The following is a 14,223-nucleotide window of genomic DNA, read 5'->3' as shown; positions in this document are numbered from 1 at the left end:
AGACAAGACCTGTCCTTGCAGGAAGTTAGCAACAAGACTGCTACTTTATTGTGGGACTGACACATTTATAGAAAACCATAAGGCACTTTACATAAGGCGTGTAATTAGGAAAGCAGCAACTATAATTGGGTGTTCTCACCCAGGAAATGTAACACTATTGGATGTAAGCACACAAAGGAGTCTGATACTATTGGCTACATGCAAATACTGAAACTTCCCAGATGTGCACCTGGATAACTTCCACTAGGTGGTGCTAGTGAGCACTAAGCCTTTGTTCAGAGAGGGAAACACCCAAACTTAGTTATCATTACACAAAGTTATATGAAATGAATGCTGAGTCTTTAAAATGTCCAACAATATGTAAGATGGCGTCTGAGTCCAGTGTAATATCTTTAACACCCCGTCACACCCTGTTATTCCCCGTCACACCCTGTTACACCCGGTCACACCCTGTTACACCCGGTCACACCCTGTTACACCCGGTCACACCCTGTTATACCCTGTTATTCCCTGTTACACCCTGTTATACCCTGTGTGGGAGATTTGGCCCAGTAGAGACCGTGGTAGCAGGGTTTTGTGATGCAGTTCAAGACAGTGACACCAAGGTACAGTCCAAAACAGGTCTCGCCTGCGTTTATTGCAGCAGCAAAATAAAACAGCCTTTACATTCAGGCAATAAACAAACAAAATCCTACCCGTCAGGGCACTAACTAAACAGAGTTTCTCTAACTCACCACTAGTACATAAAATAAGTCGCTGCTCCAGGCACAGAGGTCAGGGCTGTGTGCGCTCTCCAGCCTCCTTTCAGAGAGACAACACTCTCAGCTCTGCTGAGCAGCTTTATGCAGACTGATTAGGCTGCTCCCATCACCTGTGTCCAAGGTGCTGGACAACACAACGTCAGCACTCAGGCCTCGCATAGTATGAAAACCCTTCAGTGTCTCACATACCCTCCCCCTCTGTTTGACCCTGTGGGGGCGAACACTTTTGGCCATCAGACAGTGGGTACGAGACAGGGCATCGGCATTCCCATGCAGCTTTCCTGCTCGATGTTCTACCGTGAACTTGAAATTTTCTAACATTAGGAACCACCTTGTGACCCTGGCGTTCCTCTCTTTGGCCTGACTCATCCAGGTGAGGGGAGAGTGATTGGTCACTAGTGTAAACTGTCGCCCTACCAAGTAATACCTCAGGGATTCCAGAGCCCATTTTATCGCCAAGCACTCCCTCTCAACTATACTATAGTTCTTCTCAGGAGATGTGAGCTTGCGGCTCAGGAATGTCACGGGATGTTCCTCACCCTCCACTACTTGGGACAGGACAGCCCCTAAGCCCACGTCAGAAGCGTCAGTCTGCACAATAAAGGTCTTAGTGAAGTTAGGGGTGATCAGTACCGGTCCCTCGCACAAAACCGTCTTAAGTTGCTGAAACGCCCCCTCAGCCTCTTCACTCCACTTTACCATTACCGACCTGCTACCCTTGGTCAGGTCAGTCAGGGGTGCCGCTACTGTCGCAAAATCGGGGATAAATCGGCGATAATAGCCCACTATGCCTAGGAAAGCCCTCACTTGCTTCTTGCTCACAGGTCGTGGCCACTGCTGTATCGCCTCCACTTTATTTACTTGGGGTTTGATGACACCTCGCCCAATATGGTACCCCAGGTAACGGGCCTCTTCCAGACCAAGTGCACATTTTTGGGGGTTCGCTGTCAACCCTGCTGCCCTCAGGGAGTCTATCACTGCTTGTACTTTGGCTAGATGACTCTCCCAATCGTTACTATAGACTATGATGTCATCCAGGTAGGCCGAGGCATATCTCCGGTGAGGTTTTAGCACGAGATCCATTAACCTCTGGAATGTGGCGGGAGCCCCATGTAGCCCAAAGGGGAGTACCACATACTGAAAAAGCCCATCAGGAGTAACAAAAGCTGTCTTCTCTCTAGCCCTGTCAGTAAGGGGTACCTGCCAATACCCTTTCATCAGGTCAAGGGTGGAGAAGAACCTAGCCTGTCCAAGTCGTTCTATCAACTTGTCAACTCTAGGCATAGGGTAAGAATCAAATTTGGATACCTCGTTCAACTTCCTAAAGTCATTGCAGAACCGTAGGGAACCATCAGGTTTGGGAATCAACACAATGGGACTCGACCAGTCACTTTTAGACTCCTCGATAACCCCGAGGTCTAACATCTGCCTGACTTCTTCGGATATGGCAAGCCGGCGCGCTTCAGGGACCCGGTAGGGTTTTTGGTGTACCCGGATGTGGGGTTCGGTTATGATGTCATGCTTGATGACTGAAGTACGTCCCGGTAACTTAGAGAACACATCCACATTTCGGAGCACAAATTCCTTCGCTTCCTGAATCTGGGCCCTGGAGAGGGACTCCGAGATCCGTACTTCAGGCACCTTGGCATCGGGTACACCTACCTCCGGTGTCCCCTTCTTGGGGACAGACGCCTTCTCTACTCCCATGGCCATCAGGGACTCTCTTTCCCTCCATGGCTTTAGGAGGTTCACGTGGTATATCTGTTCGGGTTTCCTCCTCCCCGGCTGAGATACCCTGTAGGTTACCTTCCCCATTCTCTCCATGACCTCATATGGTCCTTGCCATTTTGCCAAGAACTTGCTCTCCACGGTGGGCACCAGAACTAGCACTCTGTCGCCTGGGTTAAAGGTCCTGAGTCTGGCTGACCTATTGTAGACCCTAGACTGGGCCTCTTGTGCCCTGGTCATGTGCTCCTTTACAAGGGGCATTACCGCCGCTATGCGGTCCTGCATAAGGGAGACGTGTTCTATCACACTACGGTGGGGGGTCCTCTCCTGTTCCCAGGTCTCCTTGGCTACATCCAAAAGCCCACGTGGGGAACGGCCATATAACAGCTCAAAGGGTGAGAAACCCGTGGAGGACTGGGGAACTTCACGTATGGCAAACATCAAATAGGGCAACAAACAATCCCAGTCCTTCCCATCTTTGCTGACCACCCTCTTAAGCATCCCCTTCAAGGTCTTATTAAACCTCTCGACCAGGCCATCTGTCTGAGGATGATACACAGAGGTGCGGAGCTGTTTTACCTGTAGTAACTTGCACATCTCCTTCATTACCCTAGACATGAATGGGGTACCCTGGTCAGTCAAGATTTCCTTGGGGAGGCCTGTGCGTGAGAACACCTGGAACAGCTCCCTAGCAATATTTTTGGAGGAGGTGTTCCTTAATGGAATCGCCTCGGGATACCGCGTAGCATAGTCCAGGATAACTAGGATGTATTGGTGCCCCCTGGAGGATTTGACTATGGGGCCAACCAGATCCATTGCAATCCGTTCAAAGGGCACTTCTATGATCGGTAGCGGGACCAAAGGACTCCTGAAGTGGGAGACCGGGGCAGTAAGTTGACACTCAGGGCAGGAGCTACAATACCGGTTTACCTCCTCCCATACCCCGGGCCAGAAAAATCGCTGCAGGATCCTCTCTCGGGTCTTCTCAGCACCTAAGTGCCCTCCCAGCACATGTTTGTGTGCCAACTCTAGCACCAGCCTACGGTGAGATTGGGGTACTACAAGTTGCTCAACCTCCTCACCCCGTATCTGGTCGACCCTGTACAACAGTTCCCCAATAATCACCATTCGGGGGTATATTTTATGAGCCCCTGGTATTTGGAGCACCCCATTTATCACCTTGACATTCTTCCGTGCTTTAACCAAGGTAGGGTCCTGTAGCTGTGCAGCCCCAAAATTGTCACGGGAAATCTCAAGGTCCAGCATGTCGGCCACCTCCTCGTGGCCCTCGACCTCACCAGCTAGGACCTCTAGGTGAGAGAATTCATCACATGGGGTCACCCCTACTGCTGGTGTGTGTACATCGGCCTCAAAGGGTTCAGGGGCCAAGGCCGGACATACCTGATGTCCATTATCTGCAACAGCACCTGAGATGGGTCTTCGTCTCCAGAGGTCCCAAAACACCGGTAAGTCTCTGCCGATAATAGCCTCATGAAAAAGGGTCCCCACCACCCCCACTTCATGGGTAACAGTACCACAAGGGGTATGTAGGTTGATGACAGCAGTGGGATATTCGCGAGTGTCCCCATGTATACACAACACTCCCACTCTCCGCCCACTGTATAGTCCAGGATCAACCAAAGTTCCCCGCACCAGGGTGACCAGACTCCCTGAGTCTAGCAAGGCTTCCACTGTGTGACCACCGATTGTGACCATGCATACTTGGGGTTCTGCATCCGTGACTGACTCAGCCGCCAGAACTGGCCGGGCAAACAGTGACACTCGCCGGGTCTGGTTGCAGTCCATTGGCTCCACTGACAGTGGACAGTTGGCAGCAATATGGCCCATTTCATGGCACCGCCAGCACTGGATACGGCCATGACCTCTGTCACGAGCCTCACTGGGTTTCTGGGTATCCACGCCCCCCAATGAACCCCCTCCCAACCTGACATGTCTCCCCTTTTCCGCAGTAGCAGTCTTACCAGCTGGTTTGGTGACCCTGTCACTGGCACTGCTTCGTGTCGGAGAGGTAAGTAGAAGGTCCTCCGTAGCCCGATACCTCTCTACTAGGGACACAAGCTCCTCAGCTTTTGTGGGACCGGCCTGTCCAACCCACCGCTGGAGCCGAGAGGGCAGAGAACGGGTGAATTTGTCGAGGACCACTCTCTCTACCATCTGTGCGGGGGTGCAGTCCTCTGGTTGTAGCCACTTCCGGACAAGATGGATCAGGTCATGCATTTGGGAGCGTGGGGGTAATTTTTCTGAGTAAGCCCACTGGTGGACCCGGCTGGAGCGAACTTGAACGGTGACCCCAAGACGAGCAAGAATCTCCGCCTTTAGCTGGGGGTACTTACGGGCCTCCGTTTCACTCAGGTCGTAGTAAGCCTTCTGCGACTCGCCGGTCAGGAACGGTGCCAGGACATCTGCCCACTGCTCAGCCGGTAACTCCTCTCGCTCAGCTACTCGCTCGAACACTGTGAGATACGCCTCCACGTCGTCGGTCGTCGCCATTTTTTGTAAAGCCTTTTGTACTGCAGCCCGTGCGGAACGCTGGACAACCGGGTACCCTTGTAGACCAGTATGGGACCCCTCAGTAGTCGTCGCTTGCGGTGCTGCCATAATGCCAGAAAACTTCTCCATCATCAGCTGGAACATGGCTCGGGACTCCTCCTGCTGTTGCTGGAGCATGGCTTGCTGCTGTCGGGACCTCTCCTCCTGCTGCTGGAACATGGCTTGCTGCTGTCGGGACCTCTCCTCCTGCTGCTGGAGCATGGCTTGCTGCAGCTGCCGATTAGCCAGGGACTCTTCCTGCTGCTGCTGCCGATTAGCTCTGGCCTCCTCTTGCAGGTATTTAATAAAGTCCTCCATCTTGGCTTTATCCTGCACTTTGCCTGCTGCTTTCACCCAGGCCATGCAATGTTGCAGGATGTAGCGAGCCTTTCAGGTGTATGTCTTTTTGAACTGCCCGCATCCTCCACCATATGTGGGGATTTGGCCCAGTAGAGACCGTGGTAGCGGGGTGCTGGGATGCAGTTCAAGACAGGGACACCAGGGTACAGTCCAAACAGGTCTCGCCTGCGTTTATTGCAGCAAAATTAAACCAGCCTTTACATTCAGGTATTTGAATAAACAAAAGAAAACCTACCCGTCAGGGTGCTAACTATACAAATAGTCCACTAGCTCACACTAAACAAAGATCACGTGGCTGCTCCAAACACACAGGTCAGAGCTGTGTCCTCTCAGCCTCCTTCCACAGAGAGACAACCCACTCAACTCTGCTGAGTCATTTTATCCAGGCTAATTAGGCTGTTCCCATCACCTGTGTCCAAGGTGCTGGACAAACCCACCTCAGCACTAAGGCCTTGCATAGAAGCAAAACCTAGGGGAAACATACCGCCCATCCACAGTTAACCCCTTCAGTGTCTCACACCTGTTACACCCTGTCATACCCTGTTATTCCCCGTTATTCCCCGTTATTCCCCGTTATTCCCCGTTATTCCCCGTTATTCCCCGTTATTCCCCGTTATTCCCCGTTATTCCCCGTTATTCCCCGTTATTCCCCGTTATTCCCTGTTATTCCCTGTTATACCCCGTTATTCCCTGTTATTCCCTGTTATTCCCCGTTACACCCTGTTACACCCTGTTACACCCTGTCACACCCTGTTATTCCATGTTATACCCCGTTATTAACAAAGAGAATTTTATCCCAGCTCACCTCCGAGATCACATAAGTGTCGGCACGGAACCCGCCTTGTTTGCAAAGGCAAAAACACCTCGAGTAATAAAGTTGATGGTCCAGCCAGCAAAGGTGATCTTTTTTAGACTTTTATTTCGTCAAACATTCATTTGTCCATAGTGTTACTCCAAAATTCCTACGCGTTTCAAGCGAAGTGGTCGCTCTTAGTCATGGAATATCAGTTTACAATTGTGTTAGTCCTTTTAAGCATTTCCTAAAGTGAACACCTGTAGGTGGGCGTGTACAAATCAGAGTATCACGTATTATCATTATAAAGGAAATGCACAAAAAGGAGTAAAACATACAAATAATCCAAATACATAGTACATAATACAAATACAGATATATCTTAATACAAGAACACAATTTAAAACAATTTGTTTTCAAATTCGAAAGAAAGAACCTTTCTCTGTGCCTCCGGTTCCCAGGGCAACGCAGACTCCTCTGCAAGGGTCATGTGATGTCACGTGATCTACGTCACGTGAATCCCATCACGTGAACCATGTCACGTGGACCAAAGGTCGAGGATCAGAGAAGAAACTCAACCACTGGTAAGTAACGATTTAAAATTGGAAAAAGCTTTTTGGTCGTCAAAATTGCTCACGACAGTCCCTTTTAATATTGATATCCGGTATCGATATAATTATTTTGGAGTAAAAGCGTTGCCGTGGACATCCCGGAACTTCAGTGGAAAGATTCTTCATGATGCTGCATATATTCTATATGAGAGAAGGATGAAAAAGACAGCAATTACTTTCTCGAACCAACAATAATTATTAATATTTTAATGTTGGTTCGAGAAAGTAATTGCTGTCTTTTTCATCCTTCTCTCATATAGAATATATGCAGCATCATGAAGAATCTTTCCACTGAAGTTCCGGGATGTCCACGGCAACGCTTTTACTCCAAAATAATTATATCGATACCGGATATCAATATTAAAAGGGACTGTCGTGAGCAATTTTGACGACCAAAAAGCTTTTTCCAATTTTAAATCGTTACTTACCAGTGGTCGAGTTTCTTCTCTGATCCTCGACCTTTGGTCCACGTGACATGGTTCACGTGATGGGATTCACGTGACGTAGATCACGTGACATCACATGACCCTTGCAGAGGAGTCTGCGTTGCCCTGGGAACCGGAGGCACAGAGAAAGGTTCTTTCTTTCGAATTTGAAAACAAATTGTTTTAAATTGTGTTCTTGTATTAAGATATATCTGTATTTGTATTATGTACTATGTATTTGGATTATTTGTATGTTTTACTCCTTTTTGTGCATTTCCTTTATAATGATAATACGTGATACTCTGATTTGTACACGCCCACCTACAGGTGTTCACTTTAGGAAATGCTTAAAAGGACTAACACAATTGTAAACTGATATTCCATGACTAAGAGCGACCACTTCGCTTGAAACGCGTAGGAATTTTGGAGTAACACTATGGACAAATGAATGTTTGACGAAATAAAAGTCTAAAAAAGATCACCTTTGCTGGCTGGACCATCAACTTTATTACTCGAGGTGTTTTTGCCTTTGCAAACAAGGCGGGTTCCGTGCCGACACTTATGTGATCTCGGAGGTGAGCTGGGATAAAATTCTCTTTGTTTCTTTTAAATGGTTTGCTTACCGTGCTCATCTCCCAGTGAAGAATCAAGTCCATGATAGTGCTTCTCCTAAAAGCTATGAAGACTGGCAACTTTTCTTTTCTCAACTAGCTCTCCATGACAAATTGATTGTGTGATATACAAATTCTGACAATGAATCGCATGGAAAGAGCGGCGGCAGTTTTTTCCACTACCGCACAAGAAGTGGAACCTGTTCACACAGAAGTTAATAATGAAAAAGGTTTATACAAGCTGCTGGAAACGGAAACCATTATCTGGTGGGACAGGACAACTTTACAAACGTATGTAGACAAGTCGATGATACCACGTGGTTTGAGGATCAAAAAAATTCCTTCCACGGTTTACTCCGATACTTTTGTGAAAAAATGGAACGAGATTTTGTCGCAGTGTTCACTAGACCTCATGAAGTTAATTATAGAAGAAGAGGATATCAAATTACAAGAATTACAATCTGAAATTAAACTTATAAAAGACAAATTACCACCTGATAACGCAGAAATCATTTGCACTGAATTAGACAGACGCATAATGCAATTAGAAGAAAAAATTTCAATCAATAAAAAGTCTAAATTTCAACGAGATTTACAGGATTACAGTAAAGATGAAGTGTATGAGTGGGGGAGATGGGACAAAACTGTCCATACACCGAAGTCTATTCTCAAACACCCACAAAGAAGAAAACAACAACAAAAAAATCAGGAACAGGTGATACCACATGTTAATTTTACTTCTTCGGATCAGAAGGTCAGACCCAAGAATCGGAGGAGGATTCTCCTGAGAGAGCTACTCATAAACCAACTTATTATAAAAAGTCTCGCAATAAGAAGAAATCAAAAAACGTCGAGGGGGGCGTAAACACCATAGAAGGCATCCCCAAAAGGAGATTACGAAGCCAGAAGAACAACTAAAGGTATTTGACGTTATGAATCTTTCTAATCACATTATGACTAAAAATCAAGAAGAACTTCTCTCACGAGGTCTTAGCTTTGTTCCTACTAGAGACTTTGACTTATACTCTACATTATGTGATATCAACAAATTTGTACGTGATATGACAGTCAAAAGACATTTTTTCAATACAGAATTGACGGACGATCCTGTCATTTGTACTGAACCCATGAAGCAAGCAAATGTATATGAGAATATGTCTTTTTTAGAACAAATGACTTTATCTACTCTATATGACCTGGATGAAGGAACTTCTCAGAAAATAGATTTGAGTCAAGTCACTGACTTTAACATTAAAAATCCCAGGTTTTACCCAATACAATCGAGGTGTGAATCCATGGACCTTTTTCAGGAACGGGTTGAGAGAGATTTAAAAGATCTAAAAAAGTCAAGAAATCTTCGACATGATAATCTCTCGCCCAACCTTAAAAAGGCCCTTGGAGAACTTAATAGTTGGGAAGATGTGACCATAAAAATGGCAGATAAAGGGGGTATGGTGGTAATTATGAATAAAGAAGACTATAAGAATCAAATTTACTCACTTTTAAATGATACCACCACTTATCGGAAGTTACAACATAATCCCACTTCTGTCTTTCAACAAAAATTAACTAAACTACTGCAGGATGGCTTTACCATGGGGGTTTTAACACAGGCACAAATAGACCAACTTAATACCAAGGATCCTATAATTCCCATTATGCATGCTCTCCCTAAAGTACACAAGGGGGTCACACCACCACCAATGAGACCGATAGTGTCCGGCATAGGGTCTCTTAATGAAAACCTTTGTGGATGGGTTGATACACTGCTTCAACCCCTCGTCCAGCGTGTACCAGGTTTCTTACAGGATACTACTGATGTCTTAACATCTTTGAAAAATACTATTTGGAATAAGCATTTTCATTTTTAAGCTGTGATGTGGTCTCTCTTTACACTTCAATCCCCCATGAGATTGCTATTAAAGCTTTACAATTTCACCTAAATGAATATAGTGATTACAGTTTGGATTTAAAGGAGTTTATAGTTGATGTCTGCATATACTTATTAAATCATAATTACTTTATGTTTGACAATGTTTTCTTTCTACAGATTCGAGGTGTCAGTATGGGGGCAAAATTTTCCCCCTCACTGGCAAACCTTACGATGTCATGGTGGGAAGGACAATTCATCTTCACCGATGACAATCCTTTTTTTGAGTCTCTGGAGTGGTATGGCAGGTATATAGACGATCTGTTGATCATATGGAAGGGCAGTGTACCTGCCATACCACTCTTCTTGGAATATCTTAATGGCAATCACTACAATCTGGGTTTCACATCATATAGTCATCCACAGGAAATAGTGTTTTTGGATTTGATACTTAAAGGTAGTGACAAATGAATTTATCCAGTTTGTCCCGTACCGGAAACCAACAGCAGGTAACACTATATTACATGCGGATTCACAACATCCCCAACACACTATTAAAGCCATTCCGGTTTGTGAATTTACAAGATTAAAACGTAATTGTAGCCAAAAAAATGTATTTGAACAAGAAGTTGCCAAATCTGTCAGTAGACTTAAAAATCGACGTTATCCGAACTGGATGCTGTCACGTGCAAAAAATCTAGTTGATAAAAAGGAACGAGAAAAACTCTTAAATAAGAAATCGTCTATGTCAAAACAGTCACTCCCTAAAAAACCTACATTAGTTGTCAGCTACAGTCCTCAATTTAAGGACATAACTAATATTATTCATAAACATCTTCCCCTTTTGAAAGCAGATCCAATATTGGAGAAAATCTTATCCCCGGGATATAGAATTGTTTCACGCAGAGGAACCACCTTAGGTAACCTCCTTTCACCTTCATTGTTTACAACCCGCACTAAATCTACCTGGTTGTCTCAAAAAGGTTTCTTTAAATGTGGCAGCAAACGATGTGTTACATGTAGCTTTGTTCAAAAAACCGGTACATTTAAAAATAGCACAGGGGATAAATCATTTCCAATAAAAAATTTTATTAATTGTAACACCTCAAAAGTTGTTTATGCTATCATGTGTGTTGAATGCGATCTCATGTACATTGGACAAACTAAACGTAAATTTAAAACAAGGTTTTTAGAACATCTTAATGGGATAAATAGGACTGACATTAGAGGGTTATCAGGAGCATCCAGACATTTTATTGACAAACACCAGAGAAACATAGACAATTTACGTACCTTTGCGTTTGAAAAAGTGGAGACACCATTGAGAGGAGGAAATATAAGTAATAAATTACGCAGCCGTGAGGCATTTTGGATATTGAACCTGGATACACGGTATCCAAAAGGCATGAACTTCAGAAGTGACTTCTCATATCATTATTAATTTGGAAGCTTATACATGTTCTTGTTAGTACAGTCGCCTGATATTTACTTATATAGGTTCATTAGCCTCTAAGACTCGTCTGTCTATTAGTTTTATATATCGACTTATGTCTATATCAAAGTTGTCATATTTATATTGCCACTATTCATAGCTTTTGTTTTTAATCCATTATTAATATTTTAATGTTGGTTCGAGAAAGTAATTGCTGTCTTTTTCATCCTTCTCTCATATAGAATATATGCAGCATCATGAAGAATCTTTCCACTGAAGTTCCGGGATGTCCACGGCAACGCTTTTACTCCAAAATAATTATATCGATACCGGATATCAATATTAAAAGGGACTGTCGTGAGCAATTTTGACGACCAAAAAGCTTTTTCCAATTTTAAATCGTTACTTACCAGTGGTCGAGTTTCTTCTCTGATCCTCGACCTTTGGTCCACGTGACATGGTTCACGTGATGGGATTCACGTGACGTAGATCACGTGACATCACATGACCCTTGCAGAGGAGTCTGCGTTGCCCTGGGAACCGGAGGCACAGAGAAAGGTTCTTTCTTTCGAATTTGAAAACAAATTGTTTTAAATTGTGTTCTTGTATTAAGATATATCTGTATTTGTATTATGTACTATGTATTTGGATTATTTGTATGTTTTACTCCTTTTTGTGCATTTCCTTTATAATGATAATACGTGATACTCTGATTTGTACACGCCCACCTACAGGTGTTCACTTTAGGAAATGCTTAAAAGGACTAACACAATTGTAAACTGATATTCCATGACTAAGAGCGACCACTTCGCTTGAAACGCGTAGGAATTTTGGAGTAACACTATGGACAAATGAATGTTTGACGAAATAAAAGTCTAAAAAAGATCACCTTTGCTGGCTGGACCATCAACTTTATTACTCGAGGTATACCCCGTTATTCCCTGTTACACCCTGTTATTCCCCGTTATACCCTGTTATACCCTGTTACACCCCGTCACACCCTGTTATACCCTGTCACACCCTGTTATACCCTGTCACACCCTGTTATACCCTGTCACACCCTCTTACGCCCTGTCACACCCTGCTACACCCTGTTATACCCTGTCACACCCTCTTACGCCCTGTCACGCCCTGTTATACCGTCACGCCCTGTTATACCCTCTTACGCCCTGTTATACCCTCTTACGCCCTGTTATACCCTGTTACACCCTATTATACCCTGTTACACCCTGTGATTCCCTGTCACACCCTCTTACACCCAGTCACACCCTCTTACGCCCTGTCACGCCCTGTTATACCGTCACGCCCTGTTATACCCTGTCATGCCCTGTTATACCCTCTTACGCCCTGTTATACCCTCTTACGCCCTGTTATACCCTGTTACACCCTGCTATACCCTGTCACACCCTGTTACACCCTATTATACCCTGTTACACCCTGTGATTCCCTGTCACACTCTCTTACACACTGTTAAACCCTCTTACAACCTGCTCTACCCTGTTATAATACCATAAAAAGAACCAGAGCGGCAAAAGATTTCTATATAAACAAATATGTAATATTCTTTATTGAAAGTACATAAACAATACATGTATAACCCTCAAATGGGAAAAAGATACAGTAAATACAGTATATGGGGGACACAAGTAGCCCCTGATGGAAAAAAGGGCAACACCGGAGACCAAAGGCTACCCCTATTAGTCCAGAGTCCAAATGTAATACAAAGTAAACATGATAGAATCAAAGTATTAGACTGAAGTACATAGGGCAGAAAAAGTGGCAGTAGTGCAGTAATAAATGTATGAACCGTACACAACACTGGAGGTACCATCCAGTGTTAGTGATGAGTATATCAAAATACTATTGCACACTTACCCGACAACATAGTGAACAGACGCTGGACAATATAGGGGGAAGCCGAATGATACACCCCAACGCGCGTTTCGCACGAATGCTTCGTCAGGAGGTGATAGCGTAGTGCTGCATCTAACCTTTTGTAGTTTCCCAAGGCATCCCTGCGTGTAGACGCGCCCACCACGTGACGCGCGCGTAGCCCTGAGGTCGCGCACCGGAAATGCGTCAACCGGAAACGCCAACCCGCATCACATGATCGGGGAGACGTTACCACGGAGACGCATCCCGCAACTGTGCACTTCCCCATGCCCGCGCATAGGCGCGTCAGCAGGATATACTCATGAGGTAGGTATTTAACAATGGTTTAAAAACACAAATTATCAAAATTAAAACATACAGTGTAAGGAATAGAAATTCATGATTAAAAAAACGGACCGCACATAAGAAGTATATGCATAATATATAACATGATCATACCCAATAATAATCATATGCATAAAGAAATAACATAATCATAGACGATGATGGTCATTTGAATACAGACGTGATCTAAAAACATTAATTAGGGTCCACCATGTATCATCTATATCCATAAAGTCTCTATAGGTCGTAATTGATATCAAAGCATGCTAATATTTTGGGGTCATGAATTTGTATGCGTGATTTTTTATGAATGTATATATTGCACTTTAGTACAGACTAACAGTGGGTAGTTTTGAATATGCACTTTACACTCAGTTTCGTCACCTTTCCATTTCCTATACACCTTTCCAGGATAAGATGACACCTTTAACCCTTGGCATCAACACTTTATTGCCGGCGCTGTCCGGCCATAGTCATTACTCACCCCCAAGCACGTTGCACTTTGTGCACTGTATACACTTTTACTAGGGCCTCCTCCCCCCCCCCTTTTTGGAATGTATATATGGCTGTACCCCTACATCCACTTTATAGTATACTTTCTATATATGAGCTATTATTCATATTTCTGTCACTAGGGTAACCTATTAGGTATACACGGGTATATATGACCGCATGATCTATTCTTGATACCATTTTGATACATATAGATTAGGTGATATCGGTCTATCTTAGAAATGGCGGTTAATATAGATATGTATGCATTGTCCCATGATTTGTGAAGCCTCAGCATGGGGTTTTCTGTCTTATTAGCATGCTTTGATATCAATTACGACCTATAGAGACTTTATGGATATAGATGATACAT

The sequence above is a fragment of the Engystomops pustulosus genome, chromosome 3, assembly GCF_040894005.1.
Source record: "Engystomops pustulosus chromosome 3, aEngPut4.maternal, whole genome shotgun sequence".
Classification (NCBI taxonomy): domain Eukaryota; kingdom Metazoa; phylum Chordata; class Amphibia; order Anura; family Leptodactylidae; genus Engystomops; species Engystomops pustulosus.
Note: the sequence above shows the minus strand (reverse complement) of the source record.